At 52.8% G+C, this 13,182-nt stretch overlaps 2 non-coding genes across 2 annotated transcripts; both read right to left on the bottom strand.

Annotated features, from left to right (window-relative positions):
* Positions 1-5,092: 5,092 nt before the first annotated feature.
* TRNAI-UAU lies at positions 5,093-5,186 on the bottom strand. The gene is made up of 2 exons: positions 5,149-5,186; positions 5,093-5,128 (listed from the first exon to the last, which is right to left on the bottom strand). It is a non-coding gene; the product is annotated as a tRNA-Ile (tRNA).
* A 5,359-nt stretch (positions 5,187-10,545) lies between these two features.
* Positions 10,546-10,617, bottom strand: TRNAQ-CUG. The gene has a single exon. It is a non-coding gene; the product is annotated as a tRNA-Gln (tRNA).
* Positions 10,618-13,182: the final 2,565 nt, after the last annotated feature.

The following is a 13,182-nucleotide window of genomic DNA, read 5'->3' as shown; positions in this document are numbered from 1 at the left end:
GAAAAGTTCAGTGAATTTACACATAAAGATACAAACAGAGACAAACACACACAGAAGAATGAGAAAATCACAGACTACAGGCCTTTGAACATAAACAAAAACAAACCACAGCACACAGGCATATACACATAAGGGAAAGTCACACCAAAAACATAGAAAGAACAAGTACACCAAAAATGTAAAGCCCACAACAGAAACACAAAACCCACATACCAAAGAGATACTAAGCAAAAAACAATCTGCATGCAAAATCATACACACACCCACGCACACAAAACTATACCCAGGCATCACCAAAATCGCTCTGGACCCCTTGCACATCAACACGACAGATGACCCCCAACATAGAAAGCCAGGCGGATTTGAGGTCTCACAGTGAAGAGGGTGGCTTTAGAGTGGTTTTGGGGCAAAGACTGAGGGGAGTCCCAGGGCAGTGCTCTGGGCTCTGCTCGACCCCTCGACACAGGCGGCTGTGGAGGCAGAGCCTGGTAGATCTAATGAATCTGCCCTGCTCTCTGTAAAGCAAGGGATTGGTGTCTTCTGAGCTGCAATTGTATTTTCTGCAGGACAAAATGATTGGCAGAAGCCATTTGTAAGGAAACTAGCACTGTAGGTGAGGTTTGAGACTCACAACCTCCTTTGACTCACTCAGCACTGCTCTGTAGTGCTGGGCACTGACCCATTGCACCTCCGGTGCCTGAGTGAGTGTCTTTCCTCATGATTCATGGATGGTTAGGGGTTGAGGGTTGCATTAGCTAAAACAAATCCATATTAAAGGCTGGGATGGCGGCAGCAGAGTCAGGGCCTCCTTCCATGTGATAGAGCTGGATTTTCCCCCTGCCCATTGCTGAGGAAGGTTGGTGCTTTGAGCCCCACCGGTGCTGGAACATCTCATGGGTGAGATTAACTTGGGACTCTTGGGAAGGGAAGGAAGGGTCTTTTCTATCTGCCTAGCTCCATTTGGTCTCCTGTGGCCCTTTTTGGCTCTCTGCTCCCCCTGTTGGGGAGATGCAGAACAAGCCCCATCTGGAGTGAGTCACCGAGAGGCTGTGTCCCATGGCGTGTGTGGGAGAGGGTAGGGGTGGTTAAACCAAGGGAGACGGTTTGTGCAACAGTGTGTGGGGAGGGGAAATAAATAATGGAAAACACAGGGCAGGTAGCAGTGGTATTGCGATGTCTGAGTGTTATATGACCCTGTGTGGTGCTGCCGTTCACCTTCCCCTCCTATGGTCTCAGCTTTCATTGGATCAGCATTTTTCACCTGTCTCACACGATTGTCCCTTATGCCTCAGCTACCAGTGTCCTCTTAGAGCGCTGAGGACTGCAGAGATGACGTTCATTGCTGGACGGCTCTGCAGTCTTTGTCAGGTTACTGGAAAAATGCTGTGAGCCAGTTTAAATTCATTCAAACCTGCCCCCCCTGGGTTGGGGTACAGGAGGTGTAGGCTCTGAGCAGGTTGGGTGCAGAAGGGGTGAGAGGGCTGGTCTCTGGGAGGTTGGGTGTGGGGAGGGGTTCTGGGGTGGGCTCTGGGATGGAGTTTGCAGCGCTGCCAACAAAGATTGACGGGTAGAGGCACTTGCCTCGAGTGCGCTAAAGTGGAGAGGTGCAGCTCTACCACCATGATCCATGGCATGCGTCAGGCGCAGCTCTACGCTTCTGCTGCTTCTTTGGCAGGAATGGGCGGCAGGTCCTTCCTCCTCCAACAGGGACTCAGGACCTGCCGCCAAAGATCCTGGGCCGGCTCTGCCTGCTGGGCATTCAAAAATTCCTTTGTTATGGCTCTGGAGTTGGTGCTGGGTGCAGGCTCTGGGCTGGGGCAGGGCGGGAATGAGGAGGAGGGTGTGGGGTGCAGGCTCTGGGAGGGAGTTTGGGGGTGCAAGGAGGGCGTGCAGACTCTGGGAGGCCGGGTAGCCACTGGAGCGAGCAGGCAAACGCTGCTCAAAGGCTTGCGCACACTGATGGGGGCCCCTGGGAGCGCACTGAGGTGTGGCCAGTGTTTAAGGCGAGGTGACACAGATCCCAAGCGGCTGGAACCGCACGGGCGAGACCACCAGACCAGGAGCTGCCAGCCAGACAAACACCTTTAAGAGGAGGGCGGGTCCCTCTGCCTGTCAAAAACTGACTACCCTCAACTTCAGTTCAGTGACAGCCTGAATAGTTCCCTTATCCTGCCAGAGCCAGAGGACTGAGAGCAGCAACATACTAAACCCCTGTGTAGCTCTGCAGGAATGGACATAAACACTCCCTGGTATCTGAGGAGATGTTCAGCTTATTCCCTTGGTCAACTACAAGGCTAAAGGGAAAGGAGTGTGGAAAGCCAGGTATAAAGAGTGAAACACGACACATCATAGTTATGCCCAAGGTTGGCTGCAAAATCTTTGATGTACTTCTTATCAGCAGTGTATTGTTTTCTCCGGAGCCTAGGCCTTGACCAAGAAATTTGTATCTTGATAAAATAATCGACTGCCCCCTTGGTGAAGTGCAATGGACTTGACACTCCACTGAGGTGTCCCAAACACAGGTACAAGTACTAACAACAGTGGCATGCCTTTAGCCATAGATTTTAATCGGGTAAAGCAATAAATACAAACCCCTGTTAAATCATTTCTCAGCCAGAGTCCTTCACCCACATTCCCTAGAGCATTGGGCCAGCATGTGGATCGTTTCCATTTCCGACCTCCAGCTTCACACAGAGACAAATTTCCTTTACACAGATCCATGAACAGCAAAACCTCCTGAGTCTCTGGTCTGAGCCAGGGTATTCGATTCCAGTGAACCCTTCTCTCCTGCAATGGAGACGGTCAGACAGAGGACGTGGCACCTGCATCCCTGCCAGGGAGATATTGGCTCGGCTCTTTCTTTCTGCTGCTGCTGTTAGTCCACTTGAAACATCATAGGTGAAATGCAAGACTGAATTCACGCACCAGCCCTCAGTGCCCCAGAGAAATCCTGCCCCTGCTATTGGAACAATGTGCTGAGATTTGACTAGAAAGGGACTGTCTGAATTGTTGGGAGAGTGGGAATGAACAACAATCTACAGCAATGTCGTTTCACACAAACACTCTCCCATCCTGGGCTCCAAATCCGGAAGGGAAATGGGCAGAGGAATTCTGCGGCTGTTCAGCCAAAGGACACACTTACACTAATGCAGCCACGAGTGTGCTGGGAAGCTGGTCTGGGCAACAATTTGAAGTGACAATTCAGTGAGAACAGAATCATCATGTAGTGAAATAAGTATAGCTCAAGTGAAGTTGTGGCAGAGGGGTTAAGGCGATGGACTAGAAATCCATTGGGGTCCCCCGCGCAGGTTTGAATCCTGCCAACTACGCAAGTGCTGCACTGTTGTTATTATTGTAGTCTTAGTACCTGAGCATCCACAGTGCAAACTGGAGCCAGATCTAGTTTCACTCTGTCTACACTTAAAACACTGCAGTGGCAAATCATTTATAGCAGCTTGGAGTAAACAGTGACTGGAGGAGTTTTCCATCCCTGTAATAGCTACATGGACAGAACAATTCTTCCTTTTCTTCAGCACTATCTAACCAGGGCTTAGGTCACCTTAACTAGATGGGCTTGGGGGTGTCACACCCTGAGAGACGTCGCCTGCCAGTTCAGTGCCCAGCGACACCAGCCCTTAGATCCCTCTTGGTATTTCAATGCAGGCACTGACCTGTGAGAGGAAAACATCAGCTCACAAACACAGAGACTGAATTTCACATTTAATCTCACTGCACTTTCCAGAAAGTCACAAAATTCAATTCATTCTGCTAGGATAGAGAAAAATAAGTGACACTAAGTTTTGGCTTGGTTAAATAAAATTAAGTGTTTAATCAATATAGTAAAAATCTGTATTGATTCCTCTAACTAGCAATTCACAGCGTGAAATAGGAACAGAGACAAATCTTGTCAGTGACGACCAATTTTGCAAATGATCTTCCCATTATTAATTTCACGCTGCCCCCACTGGAGGTCTGGGCATCTCCAGTGTCATTGCTCATGCTCACCTTCCCTTAGACTTGTTCTCGGCCATTCGCCTTCCTCTGCAGCGTGGGGTTCAGGTCACTTGCTGAGGATTCCCTGCACCTTGAGGTCTTTAAGCCACAATTTGAGGACTTCAATAACTCAGACATAGGTTAGGGGTTTGTTACAGGAGTGGGTGAGTGAGATTCTGTGGCCTGCATTGTGCAGGAGGTCAGACTAGATGATCATAATGGTCCCTTCTGACCTTAAGTCTATGAATCTAGTCCCAAATTTGGAAAATTGTGCAGTTCAGAATGTGAAAAGTGACCCTGTCTCCTTCCTGCACCTGCTCTACATTGCTCCACAGCAGCTTCTCCACCTGCAGAGTCACCCCAGCATGGCAGTGCAGCCCCAGGGTTCAGCAGGGGCCCCTGGCAAGGACTGTGGGTGCAGCTAACAGCCCGGTGTGCCTGGGCATGAGGCAGCTGTAAAAGCAACACTCCCAGAAGTACAGAGACTGAATTCTCAACTATAACATCATGGCCCTGTAGAAAGCCACACGTCAGTTGTATTTTCACAGGAGATGCAAAATCAAGTGACACCAATTTTTGTTGAGTAAATAAAGTTGAGGAGATAGTTATTAACCTCACAAAAATACACTAAAGATCCTCAACATGACCCTGAAGGTGAAATATGAACAGAGACAAACCTTGTCAGCAAAGGCTCATTTCCCAAATGATCCTCAAATAGTTACTATTCCCACCCCTCCCGCAGGAGCTCTGTGCAGTGTCACTGTTCTGCAGGCAGCTTCCCATTCAATGTTGTTGTGGGACATTCCCAGGCCTGGAAATGTACCAACGACAGAATTTGAAGAGCAACCTGGCTCTCGCACCAGGCGGGATTTGAGAGTTTTGTCTTTGTCAATAGTACAGACACCAGGGGCAGGACTCCAGGCTCTGCTTGAGGGATCCTGGCCCAGGGGCTGGAGGAGAAAGGATTGTAGATTCTCACCTGCGCTCTAGAGAGGAGGTAATAAGTGAAGGGGGCCTTTTGACTCTGCCCTCCTCAGTGTCCCCAGGGCTGACTACAGGCCAAATGAGGGGGTGACACCACTTCTTTAATGAAAACCAGTGCTCCAGGTGAGGCTTGAACTCACAACCTCAGCATAGCTCCTCTCAGCACTGCCCTATAACTACTGTGCGCTAGCCAATTGCGCCACTGGAGCACCTGTTAACTAGAATTCTCCCAGTTCCTAGGTTGATACAGGCGACAGGTGACCCAAAACATTCTCAGTGGAGCTGAGAGCCGGTAGCGACAAGTGTTGTACTTGGTGGGGTGGATTCTTCTTAAGGGTTCCAGGCCCCATTTGACCCTTTTGTTCTTCCCTGTGTAATAACAGAGCTGGTTCAGACTCAATGGAGAGTCTTGCTGCAGACCAACAGATCTGAAATCACTGATAACCAGCTCTAAGCATTAGTCCTGCTTTGGGACAGTGTCTCTCATGCAAGAAACTGCCCAGTCTGCACAAGCAGTGAGGCTCCCTCACTAACAGCTGAAATCAGGGAGAGCTGTGTGAAGTGCAGGGCCCCAGGGGTGCCTGAACAGGGGGGAACAACACCCCAGGGCTTTTAAAAATGGGAGGGCTCTGCCTTGCCACTTTTTAATGACCGTAAGGGCTAGTGAGGGTGGGGTGGGGGTGGAGAGCAGTGAGCGGGAGGAGGGGTCTGGGGGTAAGAGGCAGCGAGGAGGAGCGTTGGGGAGAGGGGTGGGGCCGGGGCGTGGAGTGGAGTAGACGGGGGGGGGCTACTGTTCGGGGTCTGAGGCTACTACTTTTAGGAAGCCTGTTCCGCTCCTGGTGGGACCACAAGACGTCCCAGAGCAGAGAGGGTGGCCAGCAGAGCGGTGACGGGGGGAATGGCAAGTGGCCGGCAATGTGGCCAGACAGCGGAGGGAGAAAGGGGCTTTCCCCCCAGGAGGTGAGAGGTGAACTCTGGGTTTTCACTGACCCAGGACAGCAGCTGTGGGTGAGGTGCAGTGAAGGGAGGGCACATCCACAGAGCTTCTGGTGTCTGGATTTAAGAGCCTGAGGCAAAGGCCACTACCCAGCGCACTGGGGCGGGTGTTTTGCTCATAGTGTTGTGTTATGAATCCTGATTGTGGTGTTTTCCCAAGTTAATACAAGGTGATTATCCTCCTTTTATTAAAGTTTCTTTCCTGCACTCAGTGGTTGTGAGTGGGGAAAGTATCACCTCTTAGAGGCACCCAGTGGCCAGGGTTACTTTCCCCAGGTTACTGGGTGGGGCTTAAGCAGATTGTGTGTTGCATTGTTGAGGAGGAGCCCCAAGCACCCAGACAGGGAACTGTAACTTCAACCTTCAGAGTAAGAGCCAGAGGTGCTGCCAGCTGAGCTAGCCAGGCCGGCTAAATGTATTAAGCCCTTTCACCGCAAGAGCAAACACCGGGTACTGCTGTGCTTCTCAGCAGCTGGGAAAAAGCCTCTTGGGGAAATATCTCCTGCCCCACCGCCAAAAGGAGCCCATTGAGTGGGAACGTCAGAGGCCCCACTCAGGGGCTGGTGCTGCTTTCCTACCGCCTTGTGATGCTGGCCGCTGAACGAATGCTGGTCTGTGGGTGGCCTTCAGTGGGGGTTCGGCATGCCAGGGAGCAGGCTGGCCACGCATAGGCATGGTCCTGCCCTCCTCTGGCCCTGCCCTCGGTTGCTCTGTGGCTTTTAAGCTTCCCTTGGAGATGTCAGCACCAGCTGCCGCTGCTCCAGGTGCCCAGAGGAGGAGAGATGCTGGGCTCCAGCCTGGGACTCTGCCTCCCTCCTGCCTAGCCCTGGCCCTCCTTTCTTCAAGTGCCAGGTGGACAAGAGGTAACATGTGGCTGCAAGCAAAATGGCCAAACTTGTGGGCCTCATGTGATGCAGCAAGAATCCCAACCACCTGGTCAAACCCCAGGCATCAGGGTCACAAGTTCTAGAGCCCCAACCAATTTTGGCCATCAGACCTGGCTCCAGTGGGCAAGTCACCCAGCAGGAGGGGAAAGATTTGCTTTTGCACAGCTGGAGACAGGGAAGTTGAGCACTGTGAGCTCCAGGGCTTTACCACAAGCCAACACAAGGTCCCACTGAGATTTGAACTCAAATTGCCAGATTCAGAGTCCTGAGTGCTGCCCGTTACACCATGGGACCAGCTTGTACTGCTTTCTCTGCACAGTGGTGACTCACGGGGCTGGCTCGTGTAAGGGACTGCTGGCCCCTTACTAAAACTTAGTGGGGTTTGCTGGCTAGTTCCCAGCACCAATAGAAGGGGGAAGGGCCACTGGGAAATCAGGACCCTGAGACTGACAGTCCCCAGGGGCAATGGGGAGAGGACAAAGCTCCAAGTTAGCCGCACTGACAGGCCAAGCAGTGTAATGAGGGAGTCACCAGGCCAGGGTCCCATCCTCCATGGGAGCTGGAACTGCCTGGGCCAGAGGCAGAGCTAAGGAGAGAGCAGGAGCCTGAGAAGAGCCAGGAGCAGAGCTGCACCAGCCAGGAGAACCAGAGCAGATCTGTGCTGGGAGCCGAGCCGCAGCAGCACGAGCTGTAGAAGCTGCCCAGGAGCAGATCTGTGCTGGGAGAAGAGCTGCAGCAAGCGGAGCCAGAGGAGCAGCCCAGGAGCTGGAGGCAGAGCCGCAGCAGCACTGGGGCTGGAGGTGGGTGCAGTGAGCAGCGTGGGAGAGCGAGGGGGACCCTGGGCAGAAGGCCCAGTGCAAGGAGATGCCACCAGTCAAGAGATCTTGCAGGCCAGACTTTTGGGGCTGGGGGGATCATATCCCACATGGGGCTGACACTGGGAACAAGGGGCCTGTCACCTAGAGCATGTGGCCACTGCCAGAGCAAGTGTCCAGCCCGTGGTGTCCCTGCAGCACAGCCAGGGCCTGGGGAGGAGGCCTGGGACATGTGAGGGAGAGACTGTGACCTGCCCTGACCCTCCAGAGATGCTGGTTGTGATCTCCTGCGCCGCAGAACAGGGTGACGTGTTTTCCTTTCCCATCTTTCCTTATGTTTTACATTGATTGCTGGGTAATAAATGGTGTTTGCTTGAAGCACATGCAATGAGGAGTGGGTCAGGGAAGTGCCCAGAGCGGAGCGAGTACCCCAGAGTGAGGACACTGTAGCCCTGCTCAAGTGATCATGGCAAGATTGGAGGTCAAGCCCCCTAGGAATCCTGGGCCCAGCCTTGTTAGGGATACAAGGTCTCTGCCATACATGAGAGTAGAAAGAGAGTCCTTGAGGTCAGGCAGCCTCTGGGTAAGGGGGTGGGGACTCAGATCCTTCCGCCAGCCAATTCCACTGGGGTCGTGTATAATAAGCCAGATTAGACTCTCCTTACACTTGTACTCTGTCCTCACTGCTTCTCTCTCTTCCTTCCCCCATCTCTGCTGCTCCCCCTCTGGGCTTTCTCAGCACCTGGCCCCACAGCACTTCCTGGCAGCCAGAGACTGCGCTTTCTGCATCTGCCGATGTGGCCTCTCTCCTGATTGCTAAGGAAAGGAACCTTTCCAGGAAATGGCTACAGCTTCTGGGAATCCCTGTGTGGCTGTGAACAGCATATGGGTCCTGGCACATAAGGCAACTTAAAAGCTGAGCACCCAGACAGGGGCTTGAACCCTGGACCCTCAGATTAAGAGCCTGATGCTCAACCAAATGAGCTACCTGGGCTTTTTGAGAAACATCTTCACCGTTAAAGCAATAAAGAATCCTGTGGCACCTTATAGACTAACAGACGTTTTGCAGAGCATGAGCTGGGTGAATACCCACTTCTTCGGATGCAAGTGGTGGAAATTTCCAGGGGCAGGTTTATATATGCAAGCAAGAAGCAAGCTAGAGATAACGAGGTTAGTTCAATCAGGAAGGATGAGGCCCTGTTCTAGCAGTTGAGGTGTGAAAACCAAGGGGGGAGAAACTGGTTCTGTAATTGGCAAGCCATTCACAGTCTTTGTTTAATCCTGAGCTGATGGTGTCAAATTTGCAGATGAACTGAGCTCAGCAGTTTCTCTTTGAAGTCTGGTCCTGAAGTTTTTGCTGCAGGATGGCCACCTTAAGATCTGCTATTGTGTGGCCAGGAGGTTGAAGTGTTCTCCTACAGGTTTTTGTATATTGCCATTCCTAATATCTGATTTGTGTCCATTTATCCTTTTCCTTCACCGCCACCACAAGAGCGAGCAGGCAGGCAAACGAGAGGCAAAAAAAGTCCCAGGAACCCCTCGTCTTTTTCTGCACAGCCACTGCCTGTCAGCAGGGTTCCCCCTCCTCCTCCTCAGTGAGACTAAATCTAAGCACCTAGACAGCCGGCCTGTCCGCTGCACCCCAATCCCCCATGCCTGAGCCTCCCTGCCACAGTCCTGCACCTGGCCCCATAGAATTAAGTCTCACATCTCGCTGGGAACTCGACTTCTTGTGCCCAGAGTGTCTCGGCCCCTCAGCAGATGACCTGAGAAACACAATGTCCGGCTTTTCCAAAGAAGAGCTTAGACCCTCATCATGTGGCCTAAAGGATAAGGCATCTCCTGTGGATCGGATGATTCAGGATTTGAGTCCCTCGTGGTTGTGCTCACTTTGTGCTGCAAGTCCTGCTCCTTCAGGGCTGGAACCTCTTCTTGGCCGCTCAGGCCAATGCTCTGGCTTCAGCTAGAGCCCCGGGAAGGAGTTGGGGGGTGGGCGTCACAAAGGCTGGGGCATGAGCCCCAGGTGCTTCCAGTCTCGCCTTTGCCCTTCCTGACTTGCCAAAGAAAATGGCGGCTGCCCGGCTAGTGTGTGGAGCAGTTTCTCTTCCAAGTGTGCGCCTGTCCCTGTGCTGGAGGGGGGTTGCTACATAGCACCTTGGGAGCCTGGGTGTTTCTCTGCTTCTCGCCAGCTGGGGAAAAGCCTCTTGGGGTAAAATCTCCTGCCCCACTGCCAAAGTGAGCACAGAGCGTGGGAACAGTAAGAGGCCCCACCAGGGGGGCTGGCCCTGCTTTCCTACCATCTTGTGATGCTGGCCACAGAGCGACAGCAGCCGCCCCGCATGCTCCTCTGCGGGTGGCCTTCAGTGTGGGTTTGGCATGGCAGGGAGCAGGCTGGCTGAGTGTTTTTGTGCCCATCTGAAGGCCACACATAGGCATGGTCCTGCCCTCCTCTGGCCCTGCCCTCGGTTGCTCTGTGGCTTTTAAGCCTTCCCTTGGAGCCATCAGCACCATATGCCTCTGCTCCAGGTGCCCAGAGGAGGAGAGGGCTGGGCTCCAGCCTGGGAAGCCTGGCCCTGGCCCTGCTTCTTTAAATGCCATGTGGGCAAGAGGAAGAGCTGCAGTGACAGGGACCAAAGTTGTGGGCATCAGGTGAAGCAGAAAGAAACCCAACCGTCAGGAATCTCTAGCCAGATGGTTAAGTTCTAGGACCCCGCCCTATGGTGGCCCAGCTGGACCAGAGACCCATCTCCCAGTGGGCACCAGTGACCCAGGAGGAGGAGAAACAAAACATCCACTCTAGTTCAGGCAGGGAGAGGGTAACCGAGCACATTGGGCTCCAAGGCTTTACAGCAAACCACCCTACCTGGCAGAGGCCCCACTGAGATTTGAACTCAGATTCCAGGATTCAGAGTCCTGAGTGCTGCCCACTACACCATGGGACCTGCTGCTGTTTTGTTTTCTAGACCCCTGTGACTCTCAGCTGGCTGGTTTGCACTCTGCACTTATTGCTTCCCACCAGCGGCTTCCTCTCGCAGGACTCTCTCTCCTCCTCCAGCGACTGTGGGCCTGCACGGCTGGATCCGTGGGTCCTGCCCTGAGTCCCTGCATCCCCCTGCTTTGTCTCCATTCCTGCAGACTGCAAAATGTCAGGGGAGGCCGCCCTCCCTTCACTCGGTGCTCCTGCTCATATCAGCCAGCTGCAGCCTCATCTCCTGAACTCGGGCAGCTGTCGCTTGATCCTGTTCTACAGTCACACGCTGACTGGTTCCCCAGCTTGATGGTCTTGTGGAAATCCCACAGGTGACACTGCAGGACTTGGCACTGTTGGTTTCTTTAATGTTGTGGTGTTTGCACGACTGCCAGAACAAAGCCGCCAACTCCTCCCTCACTGACTCCCACCAATCCCCCTGGTAACCACAGAACCTCTGATGCTTTCCCCTTCTGCCAACAACGCCAGGCCTCGGCCCCTGCTCCTTTATCTTGCAAGCTCTGGATGTTCAGCTTCCAATATCCTCTGCCCTGGGTCAGGGACAGGTGGCTCCAGGCACCAGCGCAGCAAGCGGCGGGGGGGTTGCCTGCTGGTCGCTGTGAGGGTGGCAGTCAGGCTGCCTGCAGGAGGTCCCCTGGTAATGCGGATTAGGCGGCATGTCTGCGGGAGCTCTGCCAGTGCCCCGGCTGCAGCAGCAATTCAGTGGTGGTACGCTGAAGGCACAGGATCGGCAGACCTCCCACAGGCATGCTGCTGAATCCGCCTTACCAGAGGACCTCCGGCAGGCATGCCACCGAATACGCCTTACCAGAAGACCTCTGGCAGGTGTTGGGATAGATCTGTATTACATTATATACTAATGTTAGATGTGTAGAAAGTGTGACTAGAAAGGAGCAGTGTGACGGTGCTGCCCCTGGGAGCCAGCTGAGGTCACTCAATCAGGGTGAACTGCAAACAAAATGGGGCAGACACACCCCAAACATTGGTGGTTATTCCAGTACTTAGATTTACCAACCAGCACAACACAGCTTCTGTAGCACCTCACTGGTTACTCAGAAGTCCAAACAACGCAGTTCCCAGCCTCCGGCCTCTGTCCAGACACACACATCAGATATGATGATGATTCCTGAAAATCTGATCTCATCATATAAAAGAAAAGGTTCTTCCAATCCCAAAGGATCAGCCACATACCCAGGTCCAATTATAACTTAGATCTTACCCAAAATACACGCTACAGCCAATTCTTATTAACTAAGCTAAAATTTATTAAAAAAGAAAAGAGAGAGAGTGCTGGTTAAAAGATCAATATACAGACAGACTTGAATTCAATTCTTGAGGTTCAGATGCATAGCACAGATGAGCTTGTAGTTGCCAAAAGTCCTTTTAGAAATAGTCCATAGATTATAGTCCAATGTCCATATTCAGGGTGACTCCAGTCAGTGACTCGGGATCTCAATCCTTATGGCTTAAGGTTTCCGTCTCTTGAAACCCAAAGCAGATCTGAGATGAAGCAGGATCATGTCCCAGGCTTCTTATATAGTTCCAGCAGCCTTTCAGCCTGAGAAAACAATAGGCTTAACTCCTTCTCCCAAACATCCTGGCAATTAGCACAGGGTAATTTACCCATTAAACAGTTCAGATACAGGTTAGTACAACCTTCAAAGAGACACAGAGACAATAATACTATTTCACTCAAGTATCATCATAAATATTAATATTCCTTTTTTGATCTTTGAATTAAAACTACAGCAATAGACAAGACTTGTTTGCTGACATCACAAGCCCTGAGCAAACATCTCCCTTCTACCTCTAACCATGCAGACTTACATTTCAAAGCTCTATTCATTCACATATCTTCCTAACTAGTCCTTAAAGTTCACCCATGGGTCAGGTCAGTGGGTGAGTTAATTAACTCTTTCTGGCCCTGTCACCTTCCAATGAAATATTATATTACACTCATAATGTCACAGGAGGTCAGGAATGGGATGGCAGGGGCTGCGGGTCGGCAGTGAGGGGCACCATCAGAGCTGGAGGGAGCAGGGGCTGCGGGTCGGGAGTGAGGGGCACCTGCAGAGCTGTAAGTCTGGAGGTCAGGACTGGGATAGCAGGGGCTGCGGGTCGGGAGTGAGGGGCACCAGCAGAGCTGTGAGTCTGGAGGTCAGGACTGGAATGGCAGGGGCTGCGGTCGGGAGTGAGGGGCACCGTCAGAGCTGGAGGAGCGCAGGGGGCTGCGGGTCGGGAGTGAGGGGCACCAACAGAGCTGTAAGTATGGAGGTCAGGACTGGGATGGCAGGGGCTGCGCGCCGGGAGTGAGGGGCACCAGCAGAGGTGTTAGTCTGGAGGTCAGGACTGGGATGGCAGGGGCTGCGGGTCGGGAGTGAGGGGCACCATCAGAGCTGGAGGGAGCGCAGGGGCTGCGGGTCGGGAGTGAGGGGCACCAACCGAGCTGTGAGTCTGGAGGTCAGGACTGGGATGGCAGGGGCTGCGGGTCAGGAGTGAGGGGTGTCACGGAGTCCCC

This window comes from Mauremys reevesii, linkage group 12, assembly GCF_016161935.1.
Source record: "Mauremys reevesii isolate NIE-2019 linkage group 12, ASM1616193v1, whole genome shotgun sequence".
NCBI classification, from domain to species: Eukaryota; Metazoa; Chordata; order Testudines; family Geoemydidae; genus Mauremys; species Mauremys reevesii.
The sequence above is the reverse complement of the archived record's forward strand: the minus strand, read 5'-3'. Positions and strand labels throughout refer to the sequence as shown.